Consider the following 21,878-nt stretch of genomic DNA (forward strand, 5'->3'; position numbering starts at 1 on the left):
ATGATAATAAAACAGAAGAATAACAGTGCAGGAGAATGTGGTGAATTTGCAAGGAAGTAATGAATTTGATAATTCCTTTAAGTCAGAAAAGCAAGGATTCCTAGAGGTCTGACAAAAGCCTGACAGACTTCCTGCACTGTACAGAACATCAGCTGGAGACCATGGCCAGAGCACTGCAGGATACACTAGTTCTTCATTCTACCTGTGCTATGTGTGTGCACGCTAAGAACATATACAACAAAGAAAATCAACTTGATGCTATAAAGACTTTTGCACAAAGATGGCCTTATAGGGGGAGAGGAAGAAATTTAGTTTGGAGTGTTAAGTGGCTAACTTGGTTCTTTGTGCCAGGTTTATGAGATTGTATTGGAAATTCTGACAGTCTCACATCATGAGATCTGAAAAACTGATGTCATTTGAGCTCCTTCCACTGGCAGTGAGTGCTGGAAAGCCCTGTCCAAACAAGTTCTGAACCACTATCATAACTTTATAAGTAATTATCATTATTTGTTACTGTAATTTTAGTGTGATAGTCTTTTGATTTTTGACATTATAACGTAATTACATTTTCCCCTTTCCTCCATCCAGACCCTCCATTATGGCCCTCCTTACTTACTATCTTTCAAATTCAAGGCCTCTTTTTTTTTCATTAATTGCTATTGCATACACATATGTTCCAAAATATAACACATTCCATTCATTTAATGCTATGTGTATGTATGTTTTCAGGATTGGTTGTTTGGAACTGGACAACCAATTCAAGTGATCTTCCCTGGAGAGGGCCACTTCTTCTGGTCCTAGCTTTCCTCAGTTGCTGATAGTGTTTTGTATACAGTTAAGGCCTTATGGACTTTTCCCCATGCAGTTTGGTGTGTTTGTTGGTACCATCCTTCTTCAGCTTATGTTTGGGCAGTCATGTTGATGAGGCTTTATGGGTGTAGCATCTGACATTACTAGGGGACTCAATCTCATGTCATACTTCTTGATCCCCTGGTACTTAAAATCATTCCTCCCCAGCTTCCAAAATGTTTCCTGAGCCTTAAGAGTGGAAGTGTTTTGTAGATTATCCAATGGGACTATCAGTCTGGGGGCCCCTTAGCTCCTCAGGCCAGCTGTCTCTATGTGTTTCTGCAGCCTGGTCTTGTCCTCCCTCTCTGCATCTAGATTCTACTTCAGCTCAGTGTTTAGTGGTGGGTGTTTGCTTCTGTTTCCATCAGCTACTAGATGAGGGCTCCATGATGGTGGATAAGTTAATCATTGATCTCATTATCAGGGAAGGGCATTTATGGTAGCTTTTCCACTGTTTCTCAAATTGTTAGTTGGAGTCAGTCTTGTAGGTCTCTGGACATTTCTTTAGGTTCAGTTTTCTCTTTAAACCTATAATGACTCCCTCTTTTATGGTCTCTCTCTCTCTCTCTCTCTCTCTCTCTCTCTCTCTCTCTCCTCTTTTTTATTCCTCCCCTGACTCAATCTTCCTAGTCGCACGTGCTTTCCTCTCCTCCCCTTCTTTCTCCTAGTTCCCTCTCCACTCACTGCCCCCGCAAAGAAAACTTTTAATTGGGGCTGGTTTACAAGTTCAGAGGGTTAGTCTGTTATCATCATGGCAGGAGCATGGTGGCCTTTAGGCAGACATGGGGTTGGAGAAGTAGCTAAGAGTTTTACATTTGGATCAGCAAGCATTAGGAAGAGAGAGACAGTGGACCTGTTTTAAGCATCCAGAACCTCAAAGCCCAACCCACCCCACCCCACCCCCCTGTGACACATTTCCTTCAACAAGGTGACACCCACTCCAGCAACGCCACACCTTCTAACAACACCACTCTGGGCCTACAAGGGTCACTTTTATTCAAACCAGCACATCATTCATTATTGAAGGAAGCCGGGTCAGGAACTCAAGCAGGGCAGGTATATAGAGGCGGAATCCTGGTGCTAATATTCAAAGCACACAAAGACAGACTACAGCAGCCTAGTTATAAAGCCTTTGCTATAAACACACAGAGTTGATTCTTGAGATGACTAGTGTTAAAAAGCTTGTTCTTTTTTCTCCATATTATTTTGTAACTTTCGATTTTACCGTTGCATGCAGTTCTTAAAACCAGGTTCTATGTAAAAAATCTCATGCTATATGGTTGATATCTGTTTGCTGATGGTAAAATTAAGTTTCAGCACCCTGTGAACCACACAGTTGAACACAGCTCCACACATAAGTAAAGCCAGTGTATCCAATATTGTCAGGTAACACTGCTTCGCCTCCCAAGAGAGGTCCCTGAGAAAGTTCTCCCCCAGGCCCATTTAACCTGCTGTGAAGAAGAGCTAGGAAAAGGCTGAGCAAAAGCAACAGAAAAAACTCTGTACCATGTGGTGGCCAAGGCTCTCCTAAATGAGAGAAATAATTTACACATATTGCTACCCTTAATGGCATAAAGAGTCTAGCATGGAGTTGTACAGCACAATGCTTGACCGAGAGAAGTCAAAGGTTTATTCTTACATGTAGGAGGAGAAGGGAAAAATTAAAAAAACAAATTGGCTCTCAGGGAAGGGAGTCAACACTGGTTACCAGGACACCTGGAAAATCAGGGGAAGCAGCATGTAAAATCAAATCTGTAAACATAACGTTTGTTGCAAGAGGTCTCATCAGATTCCCAAAGTCCACGCCCAACACACAGATTTTTCTTTTATTAATGAACATGCCTTGGTTAGCATACAAAGTCATGACTTTCGTCGTGATGGTTTTTATACACATGTCATTATGCTTTTTCTCATTCATTTCCATTCCCCATTGCCCTCCTCGAAGCCTCCTCCCTGACCCTGCTGGTTCCCTTTCTTCCTGTGAGTCCCCTACGATTTCTTATGTTTGTGTTCTACCACCCTTTCTGTTTCTCTCTTCCTTTGAGATCTCTTATATCCTTTCATAGTCTCTTTTCTGGTTTTTGTAACCTGCAAATGCATACATTTATAACGATACTTCTTAATGTCATCTAATTCCATTTCCCATCCAATTCCATTCCTGTTTGTTTTTCAAAAAACAAAACCTAACAACCCTTGTCTATGCCTATATCTTGAGGCTATAGCAACATTCAATAAATCTGAAATTAAAAAAGCAAAACAAAATAAAAACTGAGGGCATTTTCGCTAAATCTGAACTGAGACAATGTGTTCGCTCTCTCCACTCTCAGTCAACATAACATTTAAAGTCTTTGAACAATAGGCAATAAGAAGAAACAAAAGGGACACACATAAAAATGTTTCCTTAAAGTACAGGTCTGTTCTCAGTAGGAAACTGAAGAAAGGTTTTTCTTTACCTTCTAAGCAATTAGCGTAGCAAACAAAGATTGTTTCATCTAAAGAATTTCCAGTGCATCATGCTGTCTTTGTGAGATTTCCATCACATAGGAAAATTAAACCCTTCCTAAGATAACAACTTCTGCACTGTGTAATTTTCTGTATTTTTCCTTGAAGTCTTTTAGTGATGACTCGCTTCAGTGCATGGCTGTTGATGCTCATGGATTGTACTTTTGATTAGGTGTTTTAAGCCCTTGATGTTTTCAGTAAATTTCCCAAAATTAAATTCTAAATTAAGCTTTTTTTTTTCCTGGTGGTTCTTGGGAATGTAACTGAAGAAGATACTAAACTAATTGAGCTACATGGAATATTAAATTATGTGGGAAGCACTGAATAATATTTCATGGATTGTGTTACTACCATACATCTGAGAAGTTGCATGGGACTTATAAAAATCCAATGTTTCTGTTCTAAGACTATCACTCACAATCATAGGTATCAAAAACTGTTGTATACCACAGAAATGGCCAAGTCTCCCTTCAGATGCATCATCATTGCAAAAACTCTAGTTTGATCTTTATTTTCATTTTGCATTTTGTTACCCATGAGGAGTTCATTTTTTGTTGTTGTTCTGCTACTTGTCTTGAAATTTGAGGAGATTCGTGGAAAGGATTCTGACACTCCACAGTCCTACCACTGAGCTGTTCCATCAGTGATGCAGAGGCCCAACTCCTGGATCATTCTCTGCTCAAGTAAAATCTACTAAATTTAATTTGTTTTAATTGTTCTACTTTTGGAGAAAATTCTGAAAAGGAAATCTAAGTCTTCTTTAAGTAGAGGAATAGGATGCTTTTACTCCATAACCCCTGTTAGTCTTCATTGGTAGCAATAAAACCAATACAACATCTATTCACATGCACTGGCTTTGTGTAGCACTTCGAACCCCGCTCCTCTTGTATATACAGTGAAGACTTTTAGATAATGAACTACTTAGCCTCTTTCATTAAAATAAAGCTCGAGCATTTATGTTATCAAATTATGATGCAGAATACCAGAAAATATTCACACACACACATACCTCCACCCACCCTGCAAGTGCCTGTCTGGCCTCTAGGGAAAGGAAGTCTGTTTTCAGAGTTGCAGATTGGCAACTGAGAAATTTTAAGGATGATTTGCAAAAGCTTCCCAGCCATCTAGTTTCCCACTCAAAGATGTGAACTTTTCTTGCTTGCAGTCTGCAAATAAACCGTGCTAGGAACAAAAGCCCTCAAGAAAGAAAAGCTGGTTTTAGAGCCTTATTATAAAGACCAACCAAATATTGCTTATGTTAAAATTTTCAAAAAAAAGGGATTTCACTTCCTATTATTTCCAAATTTTGTTTGTAGTTTTGTTCATTTCTTGTCTAAGAGAATGTGATTTTGAGCAATGGGATAGACCATTAAGGAGTCAAGATGGGCAATTCAAACACAGGGTAAAAAAAAAAAATCATGGCAAAATAGGAAACAGGATTGCCAGGGAAATGATGAAACTTCCCTCTTGCTCTGTGGAGGATTCTGAGGTGCTGCAATGTTAAGACTTGTCCTAAAGAGCTACAGTAAAGGCTGAATTCTGCTCACTCAGACTGGCACTGCGGCCAGTGACCCCTCCTTCTTTCTCCAGCCAGCTTCCCGTGTTATCCTTCACTCTTTCTTTATAATAGCTCCCAAGGAAAAACTACACTTTTTCTTAGCATGTCGCTCCCAGGGACCATGCTATTAGCATTGCCTCCGTCTATTATTATCAATAGTCTTCCACTGCCGCTATTCATAACTTTCAAGCCCTCTCTGGGTTCCCTAGGAAAACAACTAAGCTGTGCAGCCTTTGTTCCTCTCATGTTCCCATAATGGGGTCTAAAATAGATTGATTTTAGCGAAATAATAACTTCATGCACCAAATCCCTTCATCGCATGCTGCAGAGAAAAATCAATTCTCGGGAACTGGGCAGCCGCATTATGTGAAACGATGCGCTTCATTCTTGTGGCTACATCAACCAAACAGCTCTCATCTTATCCACAACCTTGTACTGGAGACAGAGGGGAATAAAAAGCATAACATAATGACAATAAGCACTCGCCTGCTACCCAAATCTTGAAATGGAAACATAGCAGATGTCCTAGAATGACAGATAAGCATATAACTTTAACCAAATATAACTTAACATATTGTGTCTGGTTTAATTTTCATTGGACTTTAAGGGTTCTCAATTATGTCATTTTATTGGTTGCGTTCATTAATTATCTGGCTTAATTCTATTTAGTCTTTTCTTCTGAGATGGGTCATTTCTATGTTCTGGAAAGTAGTTTATCCTGGGCATTGCTATAGCCTCAAATACTGATAGGTTTTACACTTAAGAGTAACACAAATAAATTTCTATGATACATGTTAACAATAAGCTTCTGGTTTTAAAAACAATACAAAGGAACACAGCTGCTATTAAAGATTAAAGGGTGCTGAGGGAGACTGGAGAGCGCTCAGTGGGTAGGAGCACTTGATAGATAAATAAGACTGGAAATCTCCAAAACCTACCATAAAAGCCCTTCCCGGAGAGTGAGATCAACAACTAACATATCCATGGAGCCCTCAACTAATGCCTGTTAGAAACAGGAGCAAACACCCATACATAAACACTGAGTCGAACTAGAACCCAGATGTAAATGGAGAGGACAAGACCAGGAGGCAGAAACACATAGAGACAGCTTACCTGAACAAGGAGGAGCTAAGGGCCACTAGACTGATAGCTGGGAAGCCAGCAGGGGACTGACTCAGGCCCCCCTGAATATGGGTCTCAGCCAGAAGTACTGAGCAGTCTAAGAGACCTCAGACAGTGGAGCCAGGATGTATCCCTGGTGCACAAAAAGACTTTGTGAACACATCCCCCATGGAGGGATAACTGCCTTAATCTAGAGACAGGAGAGAAGCCCTAGTCCCTACTTCACAGGACCTGTTAGATCTACATGACCCCAACTGGATGGCATTCCCCTACATATGGAATTGTGGTGGGGAGATGGGAGGGGAGGGTGGTTGGAGTGCATGTGAGAGGGCAGAGAGGGTAAAAGGGAGGGAGGGAGGGAGGGAGGAAGGGAGGGAGAGGGAACTGGGATCGACATGTAAAACATTAAATTAAAAAAAAAAAAGTGCTTTGACTCCAAAATTTAAGTTCAAGGACAAGTTACTGGGGAAAAGGATTTCTATTTTTGTTTCCACAGAAAATGAAAAGATGTGGATTCCTTCCAGACTAATGTGGTTTGATCAAGCCAAACCACCTGAAACAGAGTACCAGGTGATCCCACATTCAAAACAGCTGGACAAAGCAGCCTGACAGACTACAGCCAGGATTTCTGCATCTTCTTCGAATCCCCCATGACAGAGCCCCTTACCAGCAGGAAGTAGTTTGGAAAGAACAACACCCAAATTCCCAAATATTGTCTATAAATGTTTGTTTTCATTTAAATGGACTGTTATATAAAATAAATAAATAAATAAATAAATAAATAAATAAATAAATAAAAGATATCATGCACGGAAAAAAAAAGAATGGCATTCAAGAAGCAGCAGTGATCTGAGACATGGTAGACACATTGTTGTGTATAAATGAGCATCTACTCAGAGACAGTGATAACAACGACCATAGCACCAGAGCGTTAAAAGCAACTGTAGGCTGGCAAGTGAGAAGGTGAACTAGAGTGGATGGTTTCCAGTGCCCAGTAGAGAACATCTGTAGTGATGTATCATTGATGATGTATTAAAGCTTCCCTGAGGAGTCAGAAAGTGAGATCAGCCACAAGCTATAGAGGTCAGACAGTGGTGATACACACTTCTAATCCCAGCAGCCATAGAGCTAGGAGGTGGTGATATACACCTTTAATCCCAGGACTCAGGATTAAGAGGTAGTTCAAGGCCACACTGACTACACAAAATTGATCCAGTCCTAAAAATCAGCTCACACAAAGGGATCACAGCCTTTAATGCCAGCACTAGGGAGGTGGAGACAGGAGTGATATGGCTGGGCAGAGACAGGAAAAAAAAAAGGAAGAGACAGGAACTCAGAGCTTTTTGCCTCTGAGGATTTGTAGAGACAGGATTGCGATTTCATCTGGGTAGAGTTAAGATCTATTGGCTTGGCTGCTTTGCTTCTCTGATCTTCAGCTTGAAACTTGAACACCAATATCTATCTCTGGGTCTTTTATTTATTGTACTACAAATATTGACTTGTGACATTAGTTGGGTAAGTATATATGTTAAAGAATTTAAAAGTGTCTCTTAAAAAATTTTAATGCAATAACTTTAAATTTAATAACATAGGAAATATGATGTACAGGGGCAGGAAAAAAAATGAAGAATAGAGTTTGCCAAGAAAATAAAAGATGAGGTATAAATTTTAAAAAGAAAGACTTACATGGTAAAAGCTGTACCCTGCAAGTGCTCAGAAAAATGGGTCAGGATACAAGGGTACTGTCAAACAGGAAGTGAACACTGCAAGTCAAGATGAATGGACTAAATGGTAAACTGTAAACTGAATGAGCCACACTACAGCGTCCACAGATTGTTCATTTGTTGTTTTTATTTTGTTGTGTTTCTTTGTTTTACTTGGTTTTTGGTTCTTCTTTTAAGTTTGATTTTGGTTTCTGGGGGACCTTGCAAGGGCAGAGGGCAGATACATACAAGGGAACAGGGAGGTAAGTGGGATTGGAACGCATGATGTAAAATCCACAAAGAACCAATAAAATCAAGACAAAAACAAAAGAACAAACAAAAACCAGGATTTCCATCACAGTAAAATCACTTTGGGTGGGAGGTCAAGAGAAAGTCCTTCCCCCAAGATCCTTGCCTCCTGATAGCCACACGTTAATATAATCAACTCCTTCCTTATAAACAAAGCCTTGCGTCTAACGACCAGAATGTGGCAAAGTCTTGGAATTTCATTTTGTGATTAATTCCATCTCACCAAGGAATCCATCCTTGCCCTTCTCGCCCCACTCCTGTTGGCCTTGTTCCTTCTCTACAATATCTCCCTCTCCTACTTTCTTCTTTTTGAATGCCTCCTCTCCAGTTTATTCCTAGACCTTTATTTCATTCCTCCACTGGACACATGTACGTTTTGTGCCACTACAATGCTGTCTGTCTTAGTCACTGTTCCATGGTTATGAAGAGAGACACATACCATGAGCAAGACAATTATAGTAAGAGAAAGCATTTGATTGGGGCTTATACTTATAGTTTCAGAGGTTTAGTCCATTATCTTGTCGAGGAGCATTGCAGCATGAAGGCAGGTACTAGAACAGTGGCTGAGAGCTACATCCTGATCCACAGACAGACAGACAGACGGAGAGAGACTCTAAACCTGGTGTGAGCTTTGTAAAACCTCCAACTCTACCACACACCCAGTGACACGCTTCCTCCAAGAAGGCCACACCTACTGTAACAAGGCCACACCACCCAATTTTATAATCCTCAAATAGTGCTACTCCCTGATGACTAAGCATTCAAACATATGAGCCTATGAGGACCATTCTTTTTCAAATTCTCACACTGTCTTTGTCATTATACATCCATAACATAATTTGAGATCAGGCACTCTGATAACTCCAGCATTGTTCTTTCCTCTTAGGATTAATTCGGTTATTCTGATATTTCTATGCTTTCATGTAAGTTTATTTTTTTCTACTTCGGTGAAAACCAACATGTAATTTTGATGGAAGTTACATAGACTCTGTTTTGATAATGTAAGCATTTATACAATATTAATTCCGTCAATTCATGAACACAGAAGATCATTAAATCTTCTAGTGTCTGTTTTGTTTTGTTTTTTCCTTAGTATTTAAAACTTTTATCATCTTTTGCCTGGTTTGTTAGTTTTATTCCTAACTTTAGTTTTTTCAAAGCCATTGTGAATGTAATATTTTTTTTGGAAAATTTATTACTGTCATATAGCAAAAGGGCTGAATTTTATATGTTGATTTTTGTATCCTGTTACTTTGCCAAAGGTACTTATCAGGTCTATATTTTTTCCTGCGGATTCTTTAAGGACCTCGTACATAAAGAATAATATTATTTCTGCATAGGAATGATGTGGCGTCTTCATCTCCTATTGGCCTCACTTTCATTTCTTTCTTTTGCTTACTGCTTTACCAAAGACTTAGAACATTATATTGGAATAGAGTGACGAGAGTGGGCACCGCTGCCCTGTTTCAGATTCTTTTTTAACTTTCTTTGCATTTACTCTTTGTGTCTTTCACATCATGCATCTCTACCCCAATCATTTCCTGTCCTTTGTATCTACCTTCTGCCCTTGCGACCTCCCCGCAAAAAATAAAATAAAATTTGAGAGAAGAAAGAAACATTTCATCATACTGTAACATAATGAGTCGTGCAGTAAACACTTTTTCCCATAGATCTTACTTGCAAGTGTTCATCGAAAAGGGCCATTGGTCTGGTTCCAGGTCTCTGGTTTCTGCTACACTATTGATGCTGGGCCCTCACTGTGACTCCTCTTGGATATCCTGCCGTTGCCCTGTGTCATAGAGATTCTGCAACTTTGGGTCTGCAGGACATGCTCCAGTGGGTCATAGGAAAGGTGCATGTTGGTGTGGGCCAGCTCATAACCCTGGTTCTGGGTAGTCGCATGGTTGGTCAGCCAGCCAACTCTCCCCTGTCTTCATCAACAGGGTGAGCCCTCCAGCATTGCCTTGGCTGTTTCACCTCTTACAGCAATGAGCAAGGCATGGAGCCGGTTTTTCTGCATTCATGTCCTCGGGATTAGCCTTTACATACCTACAACCTCAGGGTTAGCTCTACTGTGTCGCCCAGGCAAGGTGCAGAGGCCATTCTCCCACGTGCTGCAGCTGGTGAGGGACAGAGACAGCTCTCCTATTCTTATGACCTTGGGGCCGGCTCTCCCACCTGCCACAGGGAACGGGGCGGGTGTCATTTCTCCCCTGCACATGCTGCCAGATGGCAGCTGAGGGCTGGGACCTTGTCTGCCATGCTCATGTACTTGGGCTAGTTTGCCTGTATCCCTGTCAACAGGGTCAGCTCTACTGTGCTGCCCAGATGAGGAGCAGCGATTGCTTTCCTGAGTGCTGCAGATGGTAAGGTGCAGGGTCAGCTCCCTTGTCTATCACAGGTGGTGAGGGGCAAGGGCTAAAGGGAGCATCTCCCCATGACCCCAGGCACCACTGTATGACAGACAGGTAATAGGGATAGCTCTGCCATCCTCGCAGCCTCGGGGCTCTCCCACACCTCTGCCAACACGGACAGCTCTATTGTGCTGCCCAGGCAAGATACAAGGCCTGCTCTCCAGAGCACTACAGCCGCTGAGGGGCAGGAGCAGCTAGCTCTCTCACCTGCCTCAGGCACAGTGGGATTGTGGGGAGACATTTTCCCTGTCCGTGGTGCCATATGGCAGAAGAAGGGCATGGCCAGATGGCCATGCTCATCCTCTAGGGGCCAGCTCACCTGTGCAGACTTGTTTCAGCTCTTAAGGAAATGCCCTGGTTTATAAGCTATGGACTATAAGTTTATCATACGCAGCCGACATGCTCCTTCTAGTCCTAATTTCTTCAGGAATTTTGTTGTGAAAGCATGTTGAAATTCATTGAATGCCCTTTTTCTATCAGTTGAAATGATCATCTGGTATTGGTCTTTTAGTCTATATTTTGTCATACCTTTATTGATTTGCATATGGTGAGCCTACCTTACATCCTTGAAAATAATTTCTGTAATACATGATCTTGGCTGTAATGTTCTTAAATTGCCATGCAAGTAATTTGTCAAGAATTTTTGTGTCTATTTTTCTCCGGGTGTTTATCGGATATAGTTTAATTTTGTTGCTCCTTATCTAGTTTGCTGTATCCTTATCAGAGAAATGCTGGCTTTGTAGAAAGAGTTTCCATTTTATAGAAAAGCTTGAAAACTATTGGTCTTAGCTCTGCCTTGAAGATTCAGTAGTGAATTCAGTAGTGAATCTGTCTGATCCTGCACTTCGGTTTGGGGAGAGACTTTATTATTGCTTCAGACTCAACACTTGTGATGAGTTGCTTTAAGCTTACTAATCTCCTGGATTTAATTTTTGTAGCTCATACTTGCAGAAGAATTTAGCCACTTTTTCTTGATTTCCCACTTTTTGTATCAAAGTTCTCAACAGATTCCATTGTGGTCCTCTGGATTTCTCTGGAGTCTGCTGTGACATCGTCTCACCTTTGATTTTATTGATTTGGGTCTTCTTTCCCTTTAGTTAGTTTGGTTAGAGGTTCATTATTCGTATTCATTCTTTCAAGGAACCAACACTTTGACAGTCTATGTACAAGTCTGTTGTTTCATTAGTTTCTCTTTACTCTTCGTTACTTCATGTGTCTTTGGCTCATCCTTGCTTTTCTACAACTTGAGGTATGTAATTAGTAATAATTAGTATGCTGAGTGGTGCCTAACATTTGAACTTGACACTGATAGACTTTATTCCTAGAACTCTGTTTGCTGGTTCCTCAAAGGTATAAGCTGTGCCACAAATGCACTTGATTCTAGGAAATTTTAGTATTTTCTCTGATTTTTCTAATGGCCCAGTGTCAGTTTTTCCAAGTATTTATGGAGTCTGGTCTATTTTTATTCTACTGGGCTATAATAAAATCCAAAGAATCATTTTGTCTGCTAAGGTTTGCTTTGTGACTTATAATCCAATTGATTTTAGGGGAGGTGCTATGGGTCACTGAAAAGAATGCCTACTTCATATTTCTTGGATAGAATACTCTATAGATATCTGTCAAATGAAATTGATTTAAAGTAAAGCTCAGTTCTGAAATTTCTTTACTGATTTTTAATTTGAAGACCTAATAGTGAGAGTAGTCTACTAAAGTCACTACAATTTACCCAGCATATCTGGCCTTTTAGTTATTATTTATGAAATTGGAAGCTCCAATATTTGATACATAGACAGTCACAATTGTTTTATATATATATATGTGTGTGTGTGTGTGTGTGTGTGTGTGTGTGTGTGTGTGTGTATTCTTAGTGAATTGATTCCTTTATTAATCTACAATTTACTTGTTAGTAGGTGTGTGAACATGTGATGAATGTTCATGTGTGTATGTGTGCACCTGCATGTAGCCCCCAGAGGTTGATGTTGGCTGTCTTCCTTGACCTCTCTTAACCTTATTTTTTGAGACACAGTCTCTTGCTGAACCCAAACCCATCAAACCAATGAGGCTGGCCAATATGCTGCAAGCATCCAGCTGTCTCTGTTTCCAAATCCAGTGCTGAAGTGACATTGGTAATTGTTGTCTCATCTTCTAAAAAAATTTTGTTGTGTTTGGGAATCCAAAGGATGGCTATGTTATCCCCTCTTTTATTTTATGTGTGTCTTCCTGTTAGTTGTCTTTACTTGGATGTAAATTTCATACAGGGTGCTTTGATAGCAGTACAAGAGTTAACTGGCAGTAGAAGACACACCTATAGTTCACTTGGGTGTATGGTTCAGAGACCGTGGCAACAGGGTCATGTCTGCAGAAGTATACTTTATAATTGCTATAGAACTAAATGAAGTAATGAAGTAGTGAAATGAAGAGGAAACACTGAAAACAGGTGAAGCCTGGAGGAGAAAGAAAGCATTTTCATTAAATATGTGGGAAATGGTAAAGTTAATGTTGCAGAGTAGGTACAGAGAAAGAAAGGAGTCGTAAAAACCAGCTAAACTCAAAACAAGCAATTAAGGACAGAAGCTTAGATGAAAGTAAGAATACAAATGAAGATGTCCTAATCCCAATCAGCATCTCTTCCTTAGGTGGTACAGTGTTTTCTCCTTCATTTGTCTTTATGGCGGTCTTCACAGGTGCAGGAGTTCTGCTTGTTTCAGTAATTCAGTGAGTGCATTTCTCTTGGAGAGAGGAAGGAAGTGTGTGAGCTCCATTCTACTATCACTTCTGGTCTGAGATCTCCCCTCTTGCTAATTACAACTTCACTGGTATTTTGACAACTCTCTGTGAAGATCTGAAGCCCTTTTTTAATTGGGCCCTTTTTTCATGATTCTCCTTTTTTAAAAAAAAAAAATCTATAAAGAAAAGTTCAACTTAAAAAAAATCTGATACTTGAAGTAGAAGATGGAAAAACTTATGCTTACCCATTCTTAGAATGTTATAAAAATGAAGATTCCCACCCAAAGCAAGTTGCAGATTAAGTTCAATCCCAATTTAATACCACATCACGTTCTTCACAAAAATAGAAAAATAAATCCTGAATTGACGTGGAATTTCAAAGCAATGCTGAACAGAAAAACTCAATGCTCAAGGGATGTGGTAGTCTGAATAGTTATGCTCACCCCCCCATAGACTCTTGTGTTTGGGTGCTTGACCCATAGGGAATGGCACTATTAGGACGCATGGCCTTGTGGGAGGAAATGTGGCCTTGTTGGAGCAAGTGTGTCACTGTGGAGGCAGGCTTTGAGGTCTTACACACTCAAGCTGTGCCCAGTGTGATACTCAGATCAAGATGTGGAACTCTCAGCCACCTCTCAAGCATCATGTCTGCCTACATGCTGCTCTGCTTCCTGTCATGATAATAATTGGTTGAACCCTGAAACTATAAGTAAACCTCAATAAATGTCTTCCTTCAATAAATATTTTCTTTTATAAGGGTTGTTGTGGTCATGGCATCTCCTCACAGCAATAGAAACCCTAACTAAGACAAGGTGGTACCATGCTATATTTCAATCTATATTTCAGAGCTATGATAAAGCCCCATGGCACTGGCACAAAAACAGGTACATAGATTCAATTGAACCAAAGAGGAGATCCAAATATGAATGTACATAATTAAAACCATCTCATATTTGACAAAGATGGTACTGCTGGAGAGACAGTATCTTCAACAGTTGGTGCTGGGAAAACTGGATGTCCACATGTAGAAGAATGAAATATCTATCACCCTGTACAAAAATCACCTCCATATTGTTCAAAGACTTCAATGTGAAACCGGAAATACTGAATCTTTTCAAAGAAAACATAGACAGTACTACAAGATAAAGGTCAAGGAATGAACTTTCAGAGTACAATTCTAATTGTCCAGGAATTGAGAGCAATTAACAAATAGAATTCATAAAGCTATAGCAAACAACAGTAAAGGAAAGAGAAAGGCCACAGCGAGGGAGAAAATTTTTGTTGCCTACACATTTAATAGAGGATTGATAGCCAGAATATGTAAACAAAAAAATTAGCTAAATAAACTTCCCTTTAAATTCTGCAAATGGAGTAGTTTTATAATAGGGTTACAGTGTCTTTTCCTTTTTACATATTTCACCCTCTTCACTGAAGCATTAATAAACAATGCTGTGACATCTTTAAAGGGACTCAAGAGAACATGTGAGTTCTGCAGAGTCCTGATCTTATAGAGCATAAATACATAGATTTGGTTGGAGAAGAGAAGCAACATGAAGTATAATTGCACATGATGTTTCCCTGTATTAAATTCTCAAATCCATATTGTGAGTTAGCAATTGTATGGGTGTCACTTGGACCTTCATCTGGAGTCCTATGATTCCCTGATCTTTATGACTGTCATTAAAGGAATTGAGATTCAGTACAAAGAGTGTAGTGTAGCATAAAAAGATAGTTTCTTACAGAACTGAGTGAGCAAAAGACAATCTAAAGAACTAAATGCCTACAATGCCCAAGCTGACCACTGTTCTGACCTATGCTGTCAGTTTAATTTATTCTACTTTCTGAAGTTTCTAGAACAAGTAGCTTTTCTTAGAGAACTTCCTTTTGTCTAGTTGATTGAAAGCTGTTTAGATTTGTCCATTCAGGAGGTAGCAAAGATGTATCTTTGTTCTTTATCTGAAAACCTCCTATTATATAGTAATCTTATAAAATCCAGGCCTCCTTCACCCAGATTCCACTGTTATTCATTACCATGCTTTTGGAAGGTTCAGAATGTCATATCTCTTTCCAAAGCAAAAGATAAGGTTCAGTTCCTATTTTACAGAACAGCAATTAAAGTCCTGTTTTTTCAATCTTGTCTCAAAAAACAGGCTGTAGACTATGTGGGAGGAAACTTCTCCTAGTATCCCCCAAATGATTAATATCTACCTAGCTACCTAACACTGAGATATAGTTCGTTACATTTAATTTTTAAAAAAAAATCATGAAATTTATAGCATAAAATTTAGCCTTTAAAGGTTTGTGATTCCATGGGTTTTAGTGTATTCATGTTTGGGTAGCATCATCAGGAAATCATTTTAAGCATTTCCATCATTCTACAGCACTATCTCACACCCATTAGCAGTGACTTCCAATTTCCCTCTTCCCTCCACCACTGGTAACCATTAATCTTCTTCCTGTTCCTACAGATTTGTGCACTTGGAATATTTCATGTAAATGGAACTATATAGTATATACTATATAGTATATATTCTCTGCGGTTTTCTTCTTTCACTTAGTATAATGCTCATCCATATCATATATCTCTTTGATATTATATTATACTGACATATTGTTACTCAGGAAAACATGGATTCCGTTTCATAGGTTCTTATTCTCATTAGTAAAATAAATTTAAGAAAATGGATTCAGTAGAAATCTTGAGGTCAGTCACATTAGACTTTGAGAGAAAAAAAATCTAGGCAAGTTGGAAATTGTAGCAGGCACCAGGAAGAAAGAGAAGAAAAGCCATGCCTTTAAATTCAGCCGTGGAAGTCAGAGGGGACAGTGAGAAGGCTCTGAGTGTCCAGGGAAATGTATTTAGTAGGCTGGCCTGTGGATCTGAGCTCAGAAGGCATCTAGTCTCAGGCTCTTGTATCCCGGGGGAAATGATTGCACCAGGACACACGATTAAAAATAGAAATAGGGGCTGGAGAGATGGCTCAGAGGTTAAAGAATATTGGCTGTTCTTCCAGAGGTCCTGAGCTCAATTCCCAGCAATCACATGGTGGCTCACAACCATCTAAAAATAGAAATAGAAAGGCAGACAGCTTAGTAAGAGTAGAAAAGCAGTCCCAAGAAAAGTGACCTGGTGAACTAAGAACAGAGCTCCCAAAGCGTCCTGCTACACAATGTATAGGCTGGTATAGTCTCTCCAGCTTCCATTTTTAGCTCAGGGGCTTTTTTTGCTCATGATCTGTTCTCTAGATGAAGCATAGCTAAGGAAGAACTCCCAGGCTTCCTCCACAGAGTGGCCTTTTTGTCTGTTAATCTTCAAGTTTCAGCTCAGTCTCTACTTCTCTACATACTGCTTTTGTTGATGCCTTTATTACTTGACTGGGTTCCATGGTTTACCTACTATGAATAACAACACTACCAGATCTCCACGTGTAAGATTCTGTGTGGACTGAAATCTCTAAATCTCAGTTCCTCTAGGTACATCCCTGAAAGGGAAATGGAAGCATTTTTCCCAGTACTTAATTGCCTGGGCAAAGGGAGATTTGCAACACAGAAAAAGAAATAAGAACCAGGAAAAGAGAAACACAATCTCCAATGGACATGCACAGTTATACTGATGCTGCTCCAGGAAAGACAAATCTAAGATGAAGTAGAGATGTGTCATCGAAAGAATACTTTCTTTTCTCTGTGCCCACAATGCACATTATTTTAAGTCCAGAAAAGAAAGAAAAAAACTTTAATAATCTCCTGTTTGTGTGTTAGTTCTCCAACTAAACTCTCATTACATTCAGGCATAAGCTAAGACTATTTTTGATCCTTCTATTACACAGAGAATCCTCTAAAAAAAAAATAAGTGCTAAAGAAATACTGCAGGGGCTCCATACATGACTCAGAGCAGAGCCTGCCTTCCCCTCACCCTTTGTCCTGCTGGATCCACTGCTCAGGGTGAGCATTAGGCCACAGTGCTGGTCCAACAACCCCTCCACCTCCGTGAAACTTCCTGGGTCTGCTCTGAGCACACTGGACCCACCTATCCATGAGAGACCACCTTGAGGCCACACTTAACTGATCTTTGGACCCCATCGCCTGCACTCTGCCAGAGGAGAGACCTCCGAGAGAGCTTGGATCATCCAGAGTTACAGACATTGAACTCCTGAACCACCTACACCCACTGTGAGAGCAAGGTAGAGAGAGAGAGAGAAACTCCACCTGCATCCACTGGAAGAAGCGATGGGAAGACAGCAATAGAAGAAAAAACCCAGTTTACAATGGAAGAACAGAAAGCATCTTCAGCAAATGGTGCTGCCATAACTTAGTGCTGGTGTGTAAAAGACTGCAGATAGATCCATATCTATTGCCATGCACAAAACTTAACTCCAAATGGATCAACATAAATCCAGCCAAACAGAATCTCTTAGAAGAGAAAGTGGGAGGTACCCTTGAACAAATTGGTACAGGAGACCACTTCTTGAACATAACTCCAATAGCACAGACACTGAGATCAACAATTAATAAATGGGACCTCCTCAAACTGAGAAGCTTCTGTAAGACAAAAAACACAGTTGACAAGACCAAATGGCAACCCACAAACTGGGAAAAGATCTGACAGAGGGATGATCTCCAAAATATACAAAGAACTCAAGAAACAAGTCACCAATACACCAAATAACCCTATTAAAAATTGGGGTACAGAACTGAAGAGAGAATTCTCAATAGAGGAATCCAAAATGGCTGAAAGACACTTAAGAAAGTGCTCAACATCCTTAGCCATCAGGGAAATGCAAATCAAGACAACTCTGAGATACCACTGCATTCCTGTCAGAATGGCTAAAATTAGAAACACCAATGTAGCATGATTTCTTACAAACATTACCTAGTGGAAATTTCAATATCTTTTTTTAATATTTGAAAAGTTAAACCTTCACCTACAAGGTGTCCTACTTTTAGCAGTGACTAGAAAATTAACTGAATTTCTTTAGCCCTGCTTTCCTCCAGTATAACAGTCACAGCAAGGACTTTCCTAGTAATCCACTTTATCCTTTATTAAATTACAATTCAACATTCCAAGCCCTCATTATGTGTAGATGCCTTAACAACATTATTCATAGCCATTTATACTTTAACACAAAATGATATTAAGTAACTGTCACACTTCTACTTGGAGTTAGCCAGTGTTAACTGTAATCATTGATCAGTCCCAGATCACTTCTTCATATCTTTGTGCATATATTTTTTTAAGACTTGCTATTTAAATGCTCTGGATACATATTTATACTCTCAATATAATCTGAAGAATAAGAGGCACAGTAAAAACTATATTGTGCCTTGCTTTCTCATTGGTAAGAGAAAGCCTACCACTTACTAGAATACCATTAAATACTATGTATGCCAAAGGCCTTAACATTGAACATGCCAACATGTCAGACAACAATAGCTAACTTCTACTAATTGTATTCATTACCACTTCCCAAGTAGCTACATAGAGCAACATGAAATAACTTTTTTTCTTATTTTGGGGTCATCTTGATTTTTACCCTTACAAACTATGATGGTTATCCTTGGTTGTGAACTTGACTACATCTGGGATTGACTGAAACTCAAAGGGCTGAGCATACCTGTGAGATATTCTTAATTAAATCCTTTGAAGTGGGAAGGCCCACTTCTAAAACCTGCATCTTTTAGGAGGGATAATACAACTTTAATCAGGATCTTTTGAGGTGGGAAGATCCACCTCTAATCTGGGGCCACAAACTAGTAGCCTATGTAAAGAACACAGAAGAAAGAAGCTCTCTCTTATTACCCGCTGGTTCTCACTCTCAATAGCAAGTCCACTATTTCACTGGCATTAGAGCCTCCTTCTTCAGGATTCTGGTATATACTGAAGACCAGCTGAGACATCCAGCCTTGTAGATGAACAACTATTGGATTCTTGGACCTTCTGTTCATAAGCAGTCATTACTGGATTAGCTGGACCACAGTCTGTAAGCCACTCTAATAAATCTCTTTTCTACTTTTTGTATAGATGGAGAGATTCATTCTTCAAGTTATGTAACTCTAAGGAACCCTAACTAATATCCCAAAACTAACATTTTTCAACACCTTGTAATTTGGAAATATGTTTGTAGAATTCTTAATCAATTTACTGCAATTAAATTAATCAATTTACTGCATTAAACAGACTTTTAATAATTATACCAATCACTTTAACAGCTCTCCTTACTATTATTCTTGTCTTCACTACAGTCAAAGAAGTTAAGCTAATGATGTTTCAGCTAACAACTAAATTATCTTCTTCTACACATAACCTCTCTAACCTCCTAGCCTTTTTCAACTGTAGTTCACCAAAACTCATTATTTTAAAAGTTTATGATCATTAAAAATACATCTTCAAATGTAGCTGTGACTACGAAAAATGGTCCCTAAAACTATTCAAACATCTGCCCCAACAATAACATCAAATCAAAATGAATAGGCTTTGTTTCCTTTCTTTATTCATTATATAACTTTCTATCTTGTTATCATTTCATTTATTTTAATAACAAAAATACTTTCAAAATAAATAAATAAAGACCAGTGAGTAACAACTATTAACCAACTCCTTATATATAATACATTGGTACCTATAACACATTAATTAAGACCACTCTCTTCATTCCCATAAATTACTTGGTATCTGTAAGTTAATGAGAAACATATTTACAGAATGACATCTCCCATCAGGTATCCCATATTTTTTTCATTTGCCAACTTCTACCTCATCATAATTTTCTAATTGGAAAAGTATGAAAACCCCTAATACTAGTGTTACTCAAATCACTGGATTTGCCCCTATAATTCAGACTACTCCTCTGTTGCTGTAGCATATTCAAATACCATTCACATTCCCCTAAACTTTATTTATGAAACTCCTCCAAAACCTAACCCAAAATTACCATTAATAATTACCCCTTTCATAAACACTCCTCCACTGCTGCTGGGAGTGCAAACTTGTACAGCCACTTTGGAAATTATTATGACAGTTCCTCAGGAAGTTGGGAATCAGTTTACCTCAAGATCCAGCAACTCCACTCTTAGGCATGTACCCAAAGGATTCATATACATACAAGGCCATCTGTTCATCTATGTTCATAGCAGCATTATGCCCCTCAACTGAAGAATGAATAAAGAAAACATGGTACATTTACACAATAGAGTACTACTTAGCAGAAACAAAAACAATGGAATCTTGAAATTCTCAGGCAAATGGCTGGAACTGGAAGAAACCATCCTGAGTGAGGTAACCCGGTCACAAAAATACCAGCATGGTATGTACTCACTTATATGTGGATATTAGACATAGAGCAAAGGATTACTGGCCTATAATCCACACCTCCAGAGAAGCTAGGAAACAAGGAGGACCCTAAGAGAGACATACATGGACCCCCCCCCATGAGGGGGAAAGGGAAAAGATATTCAGACAAATATGGAACACGAGGGAGGGGAAAGGGAGTTAGGAGAAAGAGAAGAGGAGAAGAGGAGAGGAGATGAAGACATGAGGGACCGGGAAGATTAAGTCAGGGGAAGAATAGAGGAGAGCAAGAAAAGAGATACCTTAATAGAGGGAGCCATTATAGGTTTAAAGAGAAATCTGGCACTAGGGAAGTGTCCAGAGATCTACAAGGATAACCCCAACTAAGAAGCTAAGCAATAGGAGAGATGCTATCTTAAATGCCCTTCCCCTGTAATAATATCGATGACTACCTTATATTCCATCCTAGAGCCTTTATCTAGTAGCTGATGGAAACAGAAGCATAGATCCACAGCAAAACACTGAGCTGAATTCCTGGAATGCAGTCATAGAGAGTGAGAAGTGATGAGCACACGGGTCAAGACCAGGCTATAGAAACCCACAGAAACAGGTGACCTGAACAAGGGGGACCCCATGAACCCCAGACAGACAGCTCAAAAACCAGCATAGGACAGAACCAGGCCCCCTGAACATGGATGTCAGTTAAGAGGCCTGGGCAGTCAATGGGACCTCTGGTAGTGGGACAGCATTTATTCCTAGTGTAAAAATGGACATTAGGAGCCCATTCCCCATAGCGATGTGACAGACTTTGATGACACCCCATGGCAGGCCTCACCCTTTCTATGCAGCAGAAGAGGGATGGGAAGGGAGTCGGTGGGGGCATGGGAGGATGGAAAGGAGATGGAACTGGGATTGATATATAACATAAGATTGATTCTAATTTAAATAAAAAAATACCCTTTCAGTAATTTCTACATGAACTACTAAACCATAACTAAATATGGAAACAATCATTGTTCTTCTGTAGAAACTTCAATAATCAACATCTGAAAAACTTGCCCTTCTTCAAAACTAATAACCATTCACCCACTGACTTACTATCACTGTCTAATGTTTGTAATTCTTACTTTTCAAATTCAAAAATACTAATATGTTAATAAATTGGATTCCCTTGTAGGCATTTGTTTCATACTATAAGTAACCCGCACCTTTTCCTGGCAATGTACTATGTGTTTAGCACACACAAGAATGCCAGCCATATATGGTCAAGAGGTCAACTATGCATAAATCATTCAGTATCTTCACACAAGTGAAACTTTCATGTTTTTCATCTATTCATTTTTTTTCGTGTAGAGAAGGACTGTACTGTGGCTTGTATGCATTTTTATAAACCAGGAACCCTGGAAGTA

General features: G+C 39.5%; 1 pseudogene; it reads left to right on the forward strand.

The window, feature by feature from the left end:
* The window catches only part of LOC127235871 (transcription factor Spi-C-like), a 48,715-nt pseudogene that overhangs the window by 25,609 nt on the left and 1,228 nt on the right, over positions 1-21,878 (forward strand).

Source organism: Phodopus roborovskii, unplaced genomic scaffold (assembly GCF_943737965.1).
Source record: "Phodopus roborovskii unplaced genomic scaffold, PHOROB, whole genome shotgun sequence".
NCBI classification, from domain to species: domain Eukaryota; kingdom Metazoa; phylum Chordata; class Mammalia; order Rodentia; family Cricetidae; genus Phodopus; species Phodopus roborovskii.